The 13,997-nt window shown below is 36.6% G+C and overlaps 1 long non-coding RNA gene across 1 annotated transcript in view; it reads right to left on the bottom strand.

Annotated features, from left to right (window-relative positions):
* Positions 1-13,997, bottom strand: part of LOC145550846 (uncharacterized) — a 99,203-nt gene that overhangs the window by 15,830 nt on the left and 69,376 nt on the right. The window lies entirely within an intron of this gene.

The raw sequence follows: 13,997 nt of genomic DNA, 5'->3' as shown, positions 1-13,997 counted from the left end.
TTCCCGTTGTTTGCCATATAAGGCAGTTGTTTATTATTTATGTGTGTTCTGGCTGCTGTGTGTGCGATGAGCAGCCCAGAGTGTTGGTGATAAATGGTTCTTTTCTAAACTCATACTGAAGACAATTAGTGACGGGAAGGCAGCTGGTTTCAGTACCTGCACGATACGCCTCACCCGAGGCAACGGTAAAGAAAAGGCTTCTTGGAGATTATAAATCAACACTGACTGGTAAAGTGTACACAAGTTTTTGTAGTTTAGATTCATTTTGCATTATATTTACTGTACATGTTGTGTGTTTTGTTTTGCTTGTTCTTTTTTGTCTCAAGAGACAAAGAGACACATTGTTAAGCAAAACTATTTGTAGGAAACAGAACTTTCTTTAGCCCATATGTCCAAATTCAGCCTAAACAAAAGTGGTAACCATTACAACACACTAAACACTGCATCAGTAGAAATCCCAGTTCAGTTCAGTTGCGTTCAATTAAATATAAATGTAAATCATGCTGACTAGCATGGAAACCTAAAAATCTGATAATTTTCTGAACAGTGAACACAACGTAGAATCAGTCATCTGTTGTTAGTTGCAGTATACTACTCATCGATATAAAACATATTTCTTTGACAAAAGACAAATGTTTTGGACATGCAAGAGAAGGTTGAATGTTATGAAGTACTATTGAGTTATGTAAAAGTAATCATCTAAATTGTAATCATCTAATCGTTATCTGTGTACTCTGACATCTGAAACAGTACACACACAATCATAAATAATAGACACAGTGCAAGAGCACATATATTTCCTTGTTAGTGTTGCCCTTCAGTGACGGCAGTGGCTGAATTCTGCATTGTATTCTGTCTTGATTTATGCAGGTAAAATAATCTATTTGCTATGGCTAGTGCCAGAGGTGCAGAGTGCTGTGTGACCTGTAAACCTGCCATGGAGAAAACAGCCGATTTTGAGCCAAAATAAATCTTTCAATTCTCTCCATTGTTGCAGTCTCCCTCTTACTGGCGAGATAAGCAGCCGGGATGCACTGTGCACACGCAGACCCAGATATCTCCATCTTCAACCCACAGAAAACTGATCTTCTTATGCGATATCCAAGAGATTTTTTTTTCTTTTTCTGTGGCAGGTAACAGTTTGTAATGTCAAAATTCAAACAAGACGATAATTAACATCACATCTCACAGCTGAAACTTCACTGTTTGTTTCCAACAAGCACATCTCTGGTGATCAGCAGATTTGGCATCCCCGACATTTAAACTCCTCAAACTGCCAGAGGAACCTGGTTCGTCTCCTGTGTTCAATGAACTAATCAATTGGTAGAAACAGATTTTTAAATGTCATTTCCGAATTTATAATTTTGCATAGGCCCTTGAAAAACTTCTACCTGTTCAATGACAGCTCTGATCTTTTCTGAACATTCTGATCTGCCAGCCTGTTATTTACAAAGTTTCTTTCACTAATTAAAGATGCATTTTTATAACATGATTTAATAAGAAGTTAGTTATAATATAATGTTCATTTGATCTAAACCAGAGATATTTATTTAAAAATCCGCTGCTCAGGTGGGAGAATGACTTAACAGAAAAACTAATTAAGCACTTTCCAAAACTGGCATGATATGGAAGATTAGCAAGAAGAAAATGTTAGGAAATCCCAGTTATGAGATATGTAGCGGACAAATAAAGAGTGTGGAAGAAGGTGATCTAGTCAGATGAGATTTGGATTGAACTGTTTGAAAAGGTCTAGAAATGGAGAAAAAATCTCAGTATACATCAAGTTGAATATACCAATCCCAGGTTAAAATACGGTGGTGGTGGTAGCATCATTCTGTGGGAGTATGTTGGGTCAAAATATTCATGTCAGAATGGACCAATCAAAATCCATTCGTAGATCCTTTTGAGAATTTGTGCCAATTCTCAGCCACTGTCCATTAAATCTGGCAAAACAATGAGCCATTAGAAACATGAATCATATATTCCCAAAGAAAAACTTTGAAATTATTTGGTTCTTACCGGACAAAATGTGGAAAAAACTTAGGGGGCATGAAGATTTGCAAGGCCCAGTGGCTCACAAAGGAGCTAATTATATTGATGATCCGAGAGCAGCCTTTTCAAAACACGTCATTTTAAGTCACTTTGTAAAAAAGTCATTTTAACCGAATCAGTTCAATTGAACTGAGTCATCAAACAGTGCAGTCAAGCTTTGTTTAATCTTCAAATTGGTCTGAAAAGTTTTCTTTACAAGAAAATCCAGCAGATTGTCTCGATTCATTGATTTGCAGTATACACTTCCCCTGGACAAGCATGAAGCAACAATAGACAGTCTCTTGTATTGTGTCACTGACTTTGAAGCAATCCATCACAATTAAAGAAAAACAAAAAACATTTTATTTACCGTTGGGAACGATTCACATTTTCTGATTAAGAAAAATTCTGCGTCATTTTTGGACCATTACTGCTCCTTTAAAGCTGCTCTGATAAAACAGTATTTAGCTGTCATCAACATTTCATTCAATAAAAGACTTGGTGTAATAGTTTGTCTTCTCATTTAAAAATTAACGTGATAAATTATTGTTTGGATGAAGGGAAAAATGTATCCAGGCCTTCAGAATTTATTAGGGTTTCTCTGTTTTCTAAAAGCTTGAGTGCAGCTGAATCATTTTGTAAATAAAAACACTTTTTGTCACTGGGATTTAAGGGTTTGGTAAATATTTATCCTGCAGAAAAAAAAAAAAAAAAACATAAGTTTTAGTTAATATTTAATGGTGCATAGATCTGTATAAAATCTTAGCAGTGTACCTAACATGCACAACTGCATAAACCATGGCATATATTAATGGCTAAAGAATGTACACCTAACTCCACCCTTGCAACCTGATATACTTTGTTTCTTTGGTCCGCTGCTACATTAGTATAACATGCACGCTGTATGTGATGAGTAATTTCTGTTATTTCAGCCCATAGTCTGCAATTTTCTAAAGGTTACAGGGGCAGCTATGGCGTTTGTGTGCAAAGCTGGCATCATTTTAAAGGTTAGAAAATATACAAGGACGGCATTAACTTCTGGACCCCTTGAAATAAAAGCACCTCCTCAGAGTGCCTTTGTCCGCTACTGCAGGGAGAAATATTTATCTGAATTATTAAAGTGAAATATAGAGCGTGCATACATGGCCTCATTAGTGCATGTAGTGAAACACTGCCTGTTGCACAGAATGGAAGGCACTTTCTTTTTTTCTCATTTTATTACTGCCTTTTAACATGTTGCAAGAGATATAATGGTGAGATGATAATGAGCAATAAATTGATAATTGATGTGGGAGATGGGATGCATTTGGCAAGTATTTAGCAGACTATTGATTTATACGTCATGGTAACTGCTTGGTGACAAATTGTAATTGTGGCACTGATGAATTGTCTCACTCGACTACACTTGGGTCTCAGCAGTGCACAACCATAAGTCCTGCTCAGAGCGAGTTTTTGAAGCAACTTGTTATTAATGTAATGCTGACATCTGCAGAAAGTCAGGCAGGCGCCATTTAAAGGAGGGCTGGGCACTGTGAGGCTGTGCGATTAGTCAAGAAAAAGAGCCTGAAGTTTAATTAAAGTCATCAGGCAATTAGGAGCCAGCATGATAGTGCTTTACAACACATTTCTGTCTTGTCCATTACCCAGGCCTAATCAAAGAAATCCCTCCACTGATGTTATGAGCCATGAATTCTATGGTTGAAAATGGGTCAGTCACATGGACACTGATGCTGAAAAATTTATTTGTCATTTAATTACACACACACACGCACACGCACGCACACACAGACAGAGTTTGTTATTTTTTCTAAGCTTTTCATTGCAAAACAAATATAATTGAACAGGGGAAAAAAATGCATGTTTAGATTTTAATGAATTTGACAATGATAAGAATGTTAAAAACTCATATTTTGATTGCATCTTTGCCATATATGGAGAATGGCTGTTCTAGAGGATAAAACAGATGTTGTTTGCAGAGCGAAATGTAAGAAGGGTTTTTTGTTTTTGTTTTTTTTTTATCACTACCAACCACAAAAAAACATTTTTGTTGGCTTGGTGGTTTGTTTTGTTGGAAATATGCCAAAATGTTACATTGCCAGGTTTTGTGAGAGAATTAAAGAATACTGTGAATCTACACAAGCCAAACTGTAACTGTCACAACTCCTCATGCCAAAGCAGCATCCATTCCCTTTCGGTCTCAATTTCACTTTTATCTCAGAGATGCACAACAAATCCAACCCTTCTGAGAGCACTTTCATTGTCCATCCTGTTATTATTGGAACACACATTAGGTAGGAAAGGACTAAGTGGCAAGTGTACAATAAGGAGCTCGATAAGAAGGAAACAGCTCTGTGCTTTGATGCAAACTTGCCAGCTAATGGCTACGCTATCCAGTCAATAACAAAGTATAATAATTATTTTCAGCCATCACCAGTCGGATTTATTGTCAGAAAGGACAGACTTTAGGAACATGCTGTAAATATTATCACTGCTCAGGGTGACACAACTACACCGTATATTTGGCATGCATCAGTAAAATGGTCCTTAAAAAAATTCCAAAACATAAAGACACCACAGAACTGTAATTTATTTAGCACTTCTCATGTTAAATAAGTACCAGAACTATGACACCGACACCGAATAACAAAATCTACATCACCAGGTGTTGGCTGCCAGGTCAATAAACATGATTTTTTTTTGGTCATATAACTCCTAATGTGTCAGATAACAGCATTAACATCCTCTTAAATATTTCTAGTGTGTTTCATATTCTTTTCAGTATCGTGGCTGTAGCTGTCCTTATTGCTATCTTTTAGCAAGAAAGCCATTATGCTAACGTGTTTACATCTGGGGTATTTTACTCCTGGGTGTCTTCCCCCTGCTTTGCTGCCCCCACTTGAATTATTTCTAAAGGTTGCAGGGGCATTCATTTCTTATTTTCTTTTTAGTCGTTGCATGTGCAGGTCATGTAGAAATACCATCCAATTTGCATATTGGACATTAGACCTATCTCTTCATAATTCAGGTGAGGTTAAAGAAGCCAATACAGTTTGTGTCATTTTTAATGTCATTGCAAAAAGTAGGAAAGAAAATTAAGTTGTTCCAAAAACATCCTTCTATAGATAAACAAATCTGGAATGTGGGAATTAACACATTTCTTTGCAGTACACAGAAATACGGCTCTTTGGAAATGGAGCACAAAAGATGGGTAAAAACAGAAGTAAATAAATAAATGCAATCAAGCGCACTGCTGCTAAGATTCTTCGAATAGATTCCATTGTGTCTATACTCATTACTCCAGTTCCATTAGCAATGACTCTCACTCATTAATATGTGTACAGACTCGCCAACTGACCTTCAGAAACATTTCAGCTCCCATTCGGTTGCATCAGATTGGATAGAATGTGGTACATACACAATCAAACTCCCTGCATACGCACTTGTGGTAAATATTAGAACTTCACTTAATCAAATAATTAATTTCACTTAAGTCCAATATTTGATTGTTTATTTTTGTTTTCCTTTATTTTGTCTTTCGATGGACGTTTTCTCTTTTTTTTGCTAATCTTTTGTTTTAGGTTAGAGATTTACCCGCATAAAAATACAATCAGTCAAAGGAAGACTTGAATTATAATTTTATTTTTTCATTATTTATCTTCAAAATAAAATGAATAAATGAAATGTTTAATTTACAACAAATAAAAAACAGTGTGCTCTGCTAACAAAACAACAAAAAGTAACACGGAGATGGTTTGGTGTGAACCGTTTTAACGGAATGAGCACTCAGATGTAGCAGCTGTTTTGCACATGTAATGTCTTTTCAAAATACTTTCAAAAGTGATTGTATCAGAGTTAGATTAGTTATTCAATGCGTAATTTGGTTTTATGCATTGTTTGCAAAGTCTTCATGGGACATCATGGCTCATTGAATGGGCCCAGAGTGCTTGCCTTCCAAATGAGACATTTGAGGTTTGCCCAACTCCTCCATTATATGTCCTTGAGCAGCACACTGAACCTTACAGTGTTCCTGAAAAGCTCATCAGTGGGTAATTGTTGGAAGAAATGTCCTGCATCTATAGTGAGCTATTGTTCAGTATAATTAGCTTTTTATGAGACTTCAAAATGAATGGGTAACTCAGAAACACACCGGGGTGCACTTTGGTAAGCTGCTTTTACATATAGTCATTTTCAGAACAGTTTTCTTACTCCTAATATCTTTTGCTTGTATACTTTATTAAACATGCCTAGATTTCATATAACTCCTACTAAATTTAATTATTTCTGTACTCCATATAATCCAAAAAGGTGAGAGTGGATTGATTTTTGTTTAAATGTAAAGTGCCAAAGCTAAAGGTTACAGCTGTTATTTGCATGATGTTATCACATAGGAAGAGCAACATTCCCAGACACCTTATTAAAACAATGCAGGGTAAAAACAACACCAAAAGGGAACAATAAGTAGTAAACAAGGAAAGCATCCTTGAGACAATGTGGTATAAACTAGCTAGCAGGTGGTCAGAAAGGCTACATCCTCGGGAGAGATGTGTGCTTAAAATCAGAGACCAGTTGAATTAAATACTAGAAAACAGTTTCTCAACACATAAATATCCCACAGCTAAGTTTGTACCTTTTGATCTTGAAGAAGTCAAGAAGTCTCATAATAAGACTGAGCACTCACTATGTCAAAATGACCCCAACATGGTAAAGATCAATATTGGTTCACGATTAATCATATGGTTTTTGAAGTGATGACTTATGTTAAAGCTAAACTGCTGTTTTTCTGACTTCCTGTAGCAGCTACCTGTACTCCATGACTAAAACTGGTCTGTATACATAAGAAAAAAAAAACAGATGGCATTCTTCAGTCATCAAGGTAGGCACATTTTTCTAGTAAGTGTTGACTTAGAGGACAATTAATTACATGTGTAAGTAATTCAGTGTAACATGTAATTAGCATCAACTGAAAATAATCCCACCACAGACCAGCAGGGTTCATTCATTCAGCCAGAAGAGCAATCCAGCAACATACTCTGAACTTTACCGATCATTCACCTACAGTGACAGGGAGGTATGGATTCAAATGTGCAGCAATATGTGTAATATCTAAGAAAGATTTTCTAATACCCGGTTTTCATGCACAGTTCAAATGCATCCAATGCTTTAAATGCAAGAAAAAATTGTGCACCATCCTCATCAACTATTACCATCTGCATTACATTCTATTGATCAACACATTTCTCAGATCAGATAGATGATGGGAGATCATTTGGTGCCTATGTTATGTTTGACTTGTGTGCTGGTGCTGCTTTGACCAAATCACTGTCACTTCTGCAGGCCTATTTTACCCTTACAGCTCCTGGTCATTAGAGCTCTGAGTGGCCGACTTTGACCCACCATCCCTCTTCAGGGCCTTAGCAGACAAAGAAATGTCAGTACATATGGCTTTTGAGTTAATGCTTCACAAACTAAAAATATGATCTGGTAACATTTGTTCTGTGTTAAATTAAACAAAATTAAATTAAAAACAAAACTGGAATTTAACCGTTTTCAATTTCTAAGGTGGGAGAGACTCGCTATTCTTCAGCAAAGATTTTTAATATAGAATAGATTTTTTTGGGATGCTGTGAAGGTTGTGTGTTTCACGATCTCAAACAGGCAAACCATTTACTTAGTGTGCAAACTCAAGACGTGGCTGAGTCAAAACTATTACATCCCGAGGTTAATAAGTGTTAATGGTTTGCAGATGATGTGCTGCGATCTGGTTTGTAGACTGATGAAGCTCATCCTGAGTGTCCTTTTTCTTACCCGAGAGCAATAAAGCCCTGCGTGGAACTAATCCACTCGTGTCTTTTGTCTCTGAGAGTTCAGCACCAAAACGTGTGGCCATTTAAATGGAAATGATTTGGCGATGAGCTGTGCAAGCAAATCTGCAGAAGAAAGATTTGATGCGCATGAACCACTTTTCCTTTGCATTCACCTTCCAACTCTTGTACCCTTTTTTCCTTCTGATCTTTGTTCAGCTATCGAGGCCAATAACACCCTGAGATAGTTTAAGAAGCATAATTAGCACATAAGCCTTTGTGGCGTTGTTGTCTTCACGTGAAGAGAGATGCTGGAGTGCACTTTGAATAGTTCATGCCAGGGGCCTGAAGCCATGAGTCAGTCAGTGTCTAGGAACTCATACAGCAGCAGCCAACTCTCACATGTTAATTAGTGATGGCTTTCCCTTCTGGCTGCCGTGCAAGACTGGTACAGAAAGGTGTGACAGTTCAGGGAAGTATGTAGGAAACTTCCAAAAGCTCCGTGTGTCTTTTGATCTGCCAGGATCCCTGTTATCTATTGTTCCGTTTCATTTGTGGAGGTAAATGGAGATGAAATAAGCTACGCTGACATCTGCAGAGCTGACAGCATCTCAAGAAGACGCAACTTTGCAATGAGAGTTTTCACTTCGTGCCGGCATTTCAGGTTGAATTTTCATTCATTTTGAAATTGGGTTTTGAATATAGGGTAGACAGTATGTGGAATAGTAATAAGTCTTGGTTGTCACTAGAAAACCAGAAAAAGGGACAATAAAATACTTAAAAGACATTTTTGGTTAAAAAAAATACAAATGTTATGTTAATGCTAATAAGATGCTTTTCATGTGTTACAGTAATGAGAAAAACTGAGTGTCATGTGATGCTGCACCAAAAGTCTGAAATATTCTGTATAATTTACTTAGAATTCAGGGGAAACCTCAGACTAATGCTAATCATATCTGAAGTAGTTGGTTCACCCACAATCCTTTGTAGATGAACATCTTGACGCACTTCAATGAGACTTTAAAGCGTTTCCTCTCACTTTATCTGGTATTGAGTTCTTGTATTTTAGTTCTTGAGTTTTTTGCCTCATTTCTGTCCATGGCTTTTTGTATGATATGGGTTTCTGTTTATCATCAAAGTTTTAAGGACCTAAATGTCTACCTTCTTGCATTTAGGTTATCCTCTAAAATTAACAGTAGCAGCTTTGAAACTTCACTTTTGACTGAATGATCTTTTACCATCTACAAACTCAGGCATAGCCAATTTCTGCTGTTAGACCTCAATGCTGCTATTGACACAGTATTTCCCCTACTATGTTTTGAGCCTTTACTGACCCCCCTAATAGCATCTCCACACTGTATAGAAGTTCAAATTAAATTGCTTGTCCATATTGCTATGGATCACAATGCAAAATATTTAAGATTATAGTTCCTGTATCAGAGATATTTGCCATTGTGTCCTAGGGAATAAAAATAAGCTTTTGGTATATAGATCATTCACACAGCTGCATGGCAGATCTGTCTTTTACATATTGATTTGTTTACAATTTTCTATACTGCAAAATTCCTCCACAATGCACAGACAGGTAAGCACATTAGGCATGGGTTGGTTACTGGAGTCATGCTTCAATTTTAGTTTCAAAACCTCTTAAACTGTCCATCACAGCAATTCTATAGTTTAAGTCCCACTAATAAGGTCTTATAGAAACATCTAGAGTGAGCAGAGTGTTCTCTGACTAAGGAACAGTTACTTGAACTCTTTTCTTGTTCCATCACACAACCAGTCTTTGGCAAAAAGTTGGACATTTGGAAAGTGTTTTTGTGGAAACCGATAAAGCACCACCTATTGCTGATACAGGTTTACTGTAGACTGATGCCACAAGTTTAAATTTCAGGTCTCCTTCTACTTAGGCATAACAGCCATACTGCTGTGTCAGAGAGTGGAACTTATGGGAAATATGAAGAGTGAAAGTAAAACGTTTCAATATCCCTAAGATGTTGTGTACAACAACACACATTGTGGTTTATATATAAAATCAAGTGTTTATGCACCAATGCAACATCTGTAATTATTAAATGTACTAGCAGTTAAAACTACACTTTTAGTAAATCCAGCCATGAAGGGCCAAATACAGGAGGTTGGTATAACTATTTGATTCAACAATGCACTGCATTTTAATTTGGTCTGGTTCCAGTAACAGGAAAAGGAGGAGCTTTAAAACCCCACAACTGGGGGAAAGACACCCATCTCTTTTATGCAGAGATGCTCCTCTTGCACTGGTGGACAAAGCACACCACCACACTTTCTTCTGCCAGCAGAAAGAAGACCTGCTCACAGAGCTCCAGAAGTTTTGGAACCAAAAATATATATGTTACTTTTCTGTGCATGCAGTACCTGTACTTCCTGAAAGAAGGAATACACCTTGATTCTGGTTTGGTCTGCAGAAGGAGCCTTAGAATTACAGATTCCCTAAGATCACAACCAAGGCTAATTTTGTGTTAATTTAAGGCACCTTCAAGGTATTCCAAATCATCAAATAATCAATCAGTGTAGTAAATGATAAGTCAATTAATTGATTTTCTAAAAGGCAATTGATTTCTAATTCAGTCAAAAATTAGTAAAATATTTCATTCTTGAAATAATATTTTGTCTTAGCATTGTGAAATGATGTTTGGAGTACATATCAAGATTGTCTAATCTAATTCTTAAATTAATTTAGAGCTCATTGGCCTCCCCAACAAAACTCTTTAATACGTTTCTTGGTCCTTAAGAATTCATAATTATACCAAACTTCACCATTCGTTTTTATATTTTACTGTTTTTAGTGTTAGTAGTTTTAGTTTCATCATTGTATCTTCTTCACAGTAGTTATAGTTAAGTGCTACTGTACTCGTTCAAGGCAAACATGCAGTAGACCTGAAAGTACAACTGGCATGCTAAGATGCTGGGGTGTCAATGTGCTGAACTGCAGAGGCCAACTGATTGAGCTCACGTCCTCCGTAATTAACCAGCATCAGCTTGTTAAACTCCCAGTGCTGCTCTATAAAGAGCCGAATGGCATGAAGTGGTAATTCTCTTTACAAGAAGAGTACTTGCGAACTTCTTCTAAATTGAATAGATGTTTGTTCATTTTTCTTAGTCTTCCATTATTGTCCATCTGTTCTTCCTAAAATAACATACTGATTTTGACTCGATTAAATTTATTTTACAACCTGCAAGTAAATAAGAATTTAGTTTTTTTTTTCCAAGATAGTCTTTTGCTGAAACAAACTGATTTGAAGATGCCTGATAAGATTGCATTAAACTGATGACTTTAAAATAGATTTTATTTTAAATTGACAGACTGCCAACAGGCTGTTGCCTGTGTTCTCTCATTCTCCATATGTCCATGTATCAAAATCCCAATAAATAAATGGCTTGGACAACAGTAAATATACCTTGAATATTTACCACATATGTTGTTGATGGGTTTTTTTTTTAGCAGCAGTAACATAATGATTGTTGCTTTTTTGTTTTATTTTAAAATATGTCATACACTTCAGTTTGTATCTTCTTGTGTAAATACTGTACTACCACAGTTCATGGGCTGTAGATGTACAGTGAATACAAAGTTGTATTTTATGTATTGTACCAAACAGACCCAGCTAGAAGCTTTCAGTTTTTTGCAGTACATCTAAGTGACACTTTCTGCAGTCCCACTGTTGTGGAGTAGCCAAGGACTCGTTTTTTTTTTGTTTTTTTTTTATTGTACAAGAATACCCATGTGAAATGGCAATAAAGAGTAAAATTCCAAATTAATTCTGGCAGAAAACATATAAGCATGTTTAACCCCTTGAACCATTGTGAAATAGATTTTTTTCAACTATGGATCAAAACATGGATTCTTTTGTTAATGTAAAAGATGATTTCACAAGACTTCCCACATCATGCTGTTCATTTTAATAAAAAGCTCAAAGCTATTCATGAACAAAATTTAGAAGCCCCAGGCAGGCTGACCTTTCATCATTATCCAGTATTTTTTTTCCTCAGGCTCTTGAAGGGGAACCTTTAAAACCTCTTGAGACCAACAGGAACGAGCTCTTAATTAAAGCCTGCTGCATATTACATTGTCCAGTCCCTGTGGCAGCTAAGTCTGTTGGATGTAGGTGGTGGAGTTATAACCTCATACTATTGTTGATTCAAAACAGGGATTACACCCCGGAGCATGCAGAAAAAGGTCACCTTGGCAATGTTTCTAATGCAGAATTGTACAAAGTAATAAGTTGGATAATACCCTCTGATTAGTTGTTTCAGGTAATTCCACTTAGCATTCCACCATGAGTCAGGCAGCTTTTTGAACTTGAGAGAATTTTCCGAGAAAAAAGTCACTTTCTGAGTGATAAGATCAGTGGCTTATGTGTGCAAATCTAGTCATGTTCCGGCATATCATGCATTTTAATTTGACCCCTGTGCTTTCTATTAGTAGGGAAGCTTCTATTGTGATTTTTTTTTCACCCAAAACATGTAAATGCATAATAACATCTGTCCAGTCATTTGTTGTCTGTAGCTGCTCATCCTTTACATGGCTGGCGGTTCGGGGAGATCAAAGGTGTTGGTGGGGGTTGCTGGTGCTCATTTTCAACAGACATTGGGCTGGAGCTCCTACTCTACAAGCAGAATAAAAACATCTTATTGATCCTTTAAACTGGATAGTGGTGTTTTTATTTTAAAGTATTTTCTTTTCAGTTTAAAATTCTTTTATTTTTAAAGTTTTTTTTGCATCAATTATGAACCTGTTGCTGTGCCTTAGCCTTTCCTAAATATTATTTTAACAAACTTATTCCTTTACTGTTAGCCTCCATCGATTAGGGTCTAATTGACTTTTTGTTTTCTTTAATAAAAACAATCTACCAGCTGCTTAAAAACTAAAAATGAGCAAATATATTGTGGAGGGAGTTTAGTTTGATTACTAATAAATACAATATGAGCAGTCTCTTGGGGCAATATATTTGTGAGTATTAGTTCTACAGAGTGTGCAAGTGCTGTAGATCTATTTAATCCATCTGTGTGGTCTCTGCTCAAGTGGTGACAGTTCATTCTTTCTGCTTTTCTTCTCAGGCGGCTGCAAACTCTCTTGGGACATGTGTTGATGAGCAAAATGTAGCCAATCAAATTAGTGAGATGGAAATGTGCTTTTAAATGCACAGGTCAAGGAAGACCAGCGAAACCCCAATACAAATAAAGCTGTCAGGACTGCGCAGACTTGGAAATGTTCTAATGTTTTATGTATAAAACATCAGATTAACAACACCACTACACCTTACACCGGGTCATTACTTATTTAGGAAATACGGAACAAATTGCTGAAGCAGCAGAGTGGAAAAGTTACTGTGAGGCACTGCTAATCAAAGACACTTGATTAACTGATCTTTAACAAGAGTGACCACATTTACATGGGTAGATGTGGTTAGTCATTTTGCTTCTCTGCAATATTTATGTGTGCTAGCAAGAAAGAAGTACATCCTCAAATGCAGCTTAAATATGTGAAAAGGGTTCCTGCATGATTGTCAGGCAACTAACGTTATTCTCTGTGAAATGATTAGGATTCATTACAGTATATTTACCAACTTATCTGCATTCCAAACAAATTAAAAACAAAGTTAGAGAAAGTCAAAATGGTTGTCACAATGCACTGCTCAAATAATATCTAAAAATAAAAGACAATAAAAACTTGACAGCACCAGCCAGGCGCTGGAATGGAGGCATGACATTTAGATTTCTTTTGCAGCCACGTGACACCACTGACAAATAAGCAACAACGCCCTGTTAGATGAGGAATTTCTTCTTTATCAAATGCAAAGGAATTTTATGGCATGTTGTGTCGATGAAGCAGACGCAAATGCAGAGAGGCTGAATCAATAAGAAGATTTGCAGAGTTAATGGAAAAATACGAACAAAATGTTACAAAAAAAACGTACAAAAAACTGTGGGAGCACAGGGAGCCAGAGGAGAACAAAAAATATCAAAAGTAAACAAAAGCATACAGAAAGCATGGGGGTGCAGGATCTAATGATACTTAATAGGAGGAATGACAAAGGAGGAATGAGAGAGAGGTGAATAAATACTGGGGATGTGAATGCTGGAGCAATAGACCGGAATAATTGACTAACAAGTTGCAGGTCTGAG

This window comes from Poecilia reticulata, chromosome 2, assembly GCF_904066995.2.
Source record: "Poecilia reticulata chromosome 2, P_reticulata-male-v2, whole genome shotgun sequence".
NCBI classification, from domain to species: domain Eukaryota; kingdom Metazoa; phylum Chordata; class Actinopteri; order Cyprinodontiformes; family Poeciliidae; genus Poecilia; species Poecilia reticulata.
This window is presented reverse-complemented; position numbering and strand designations above follow the sequence as displayed.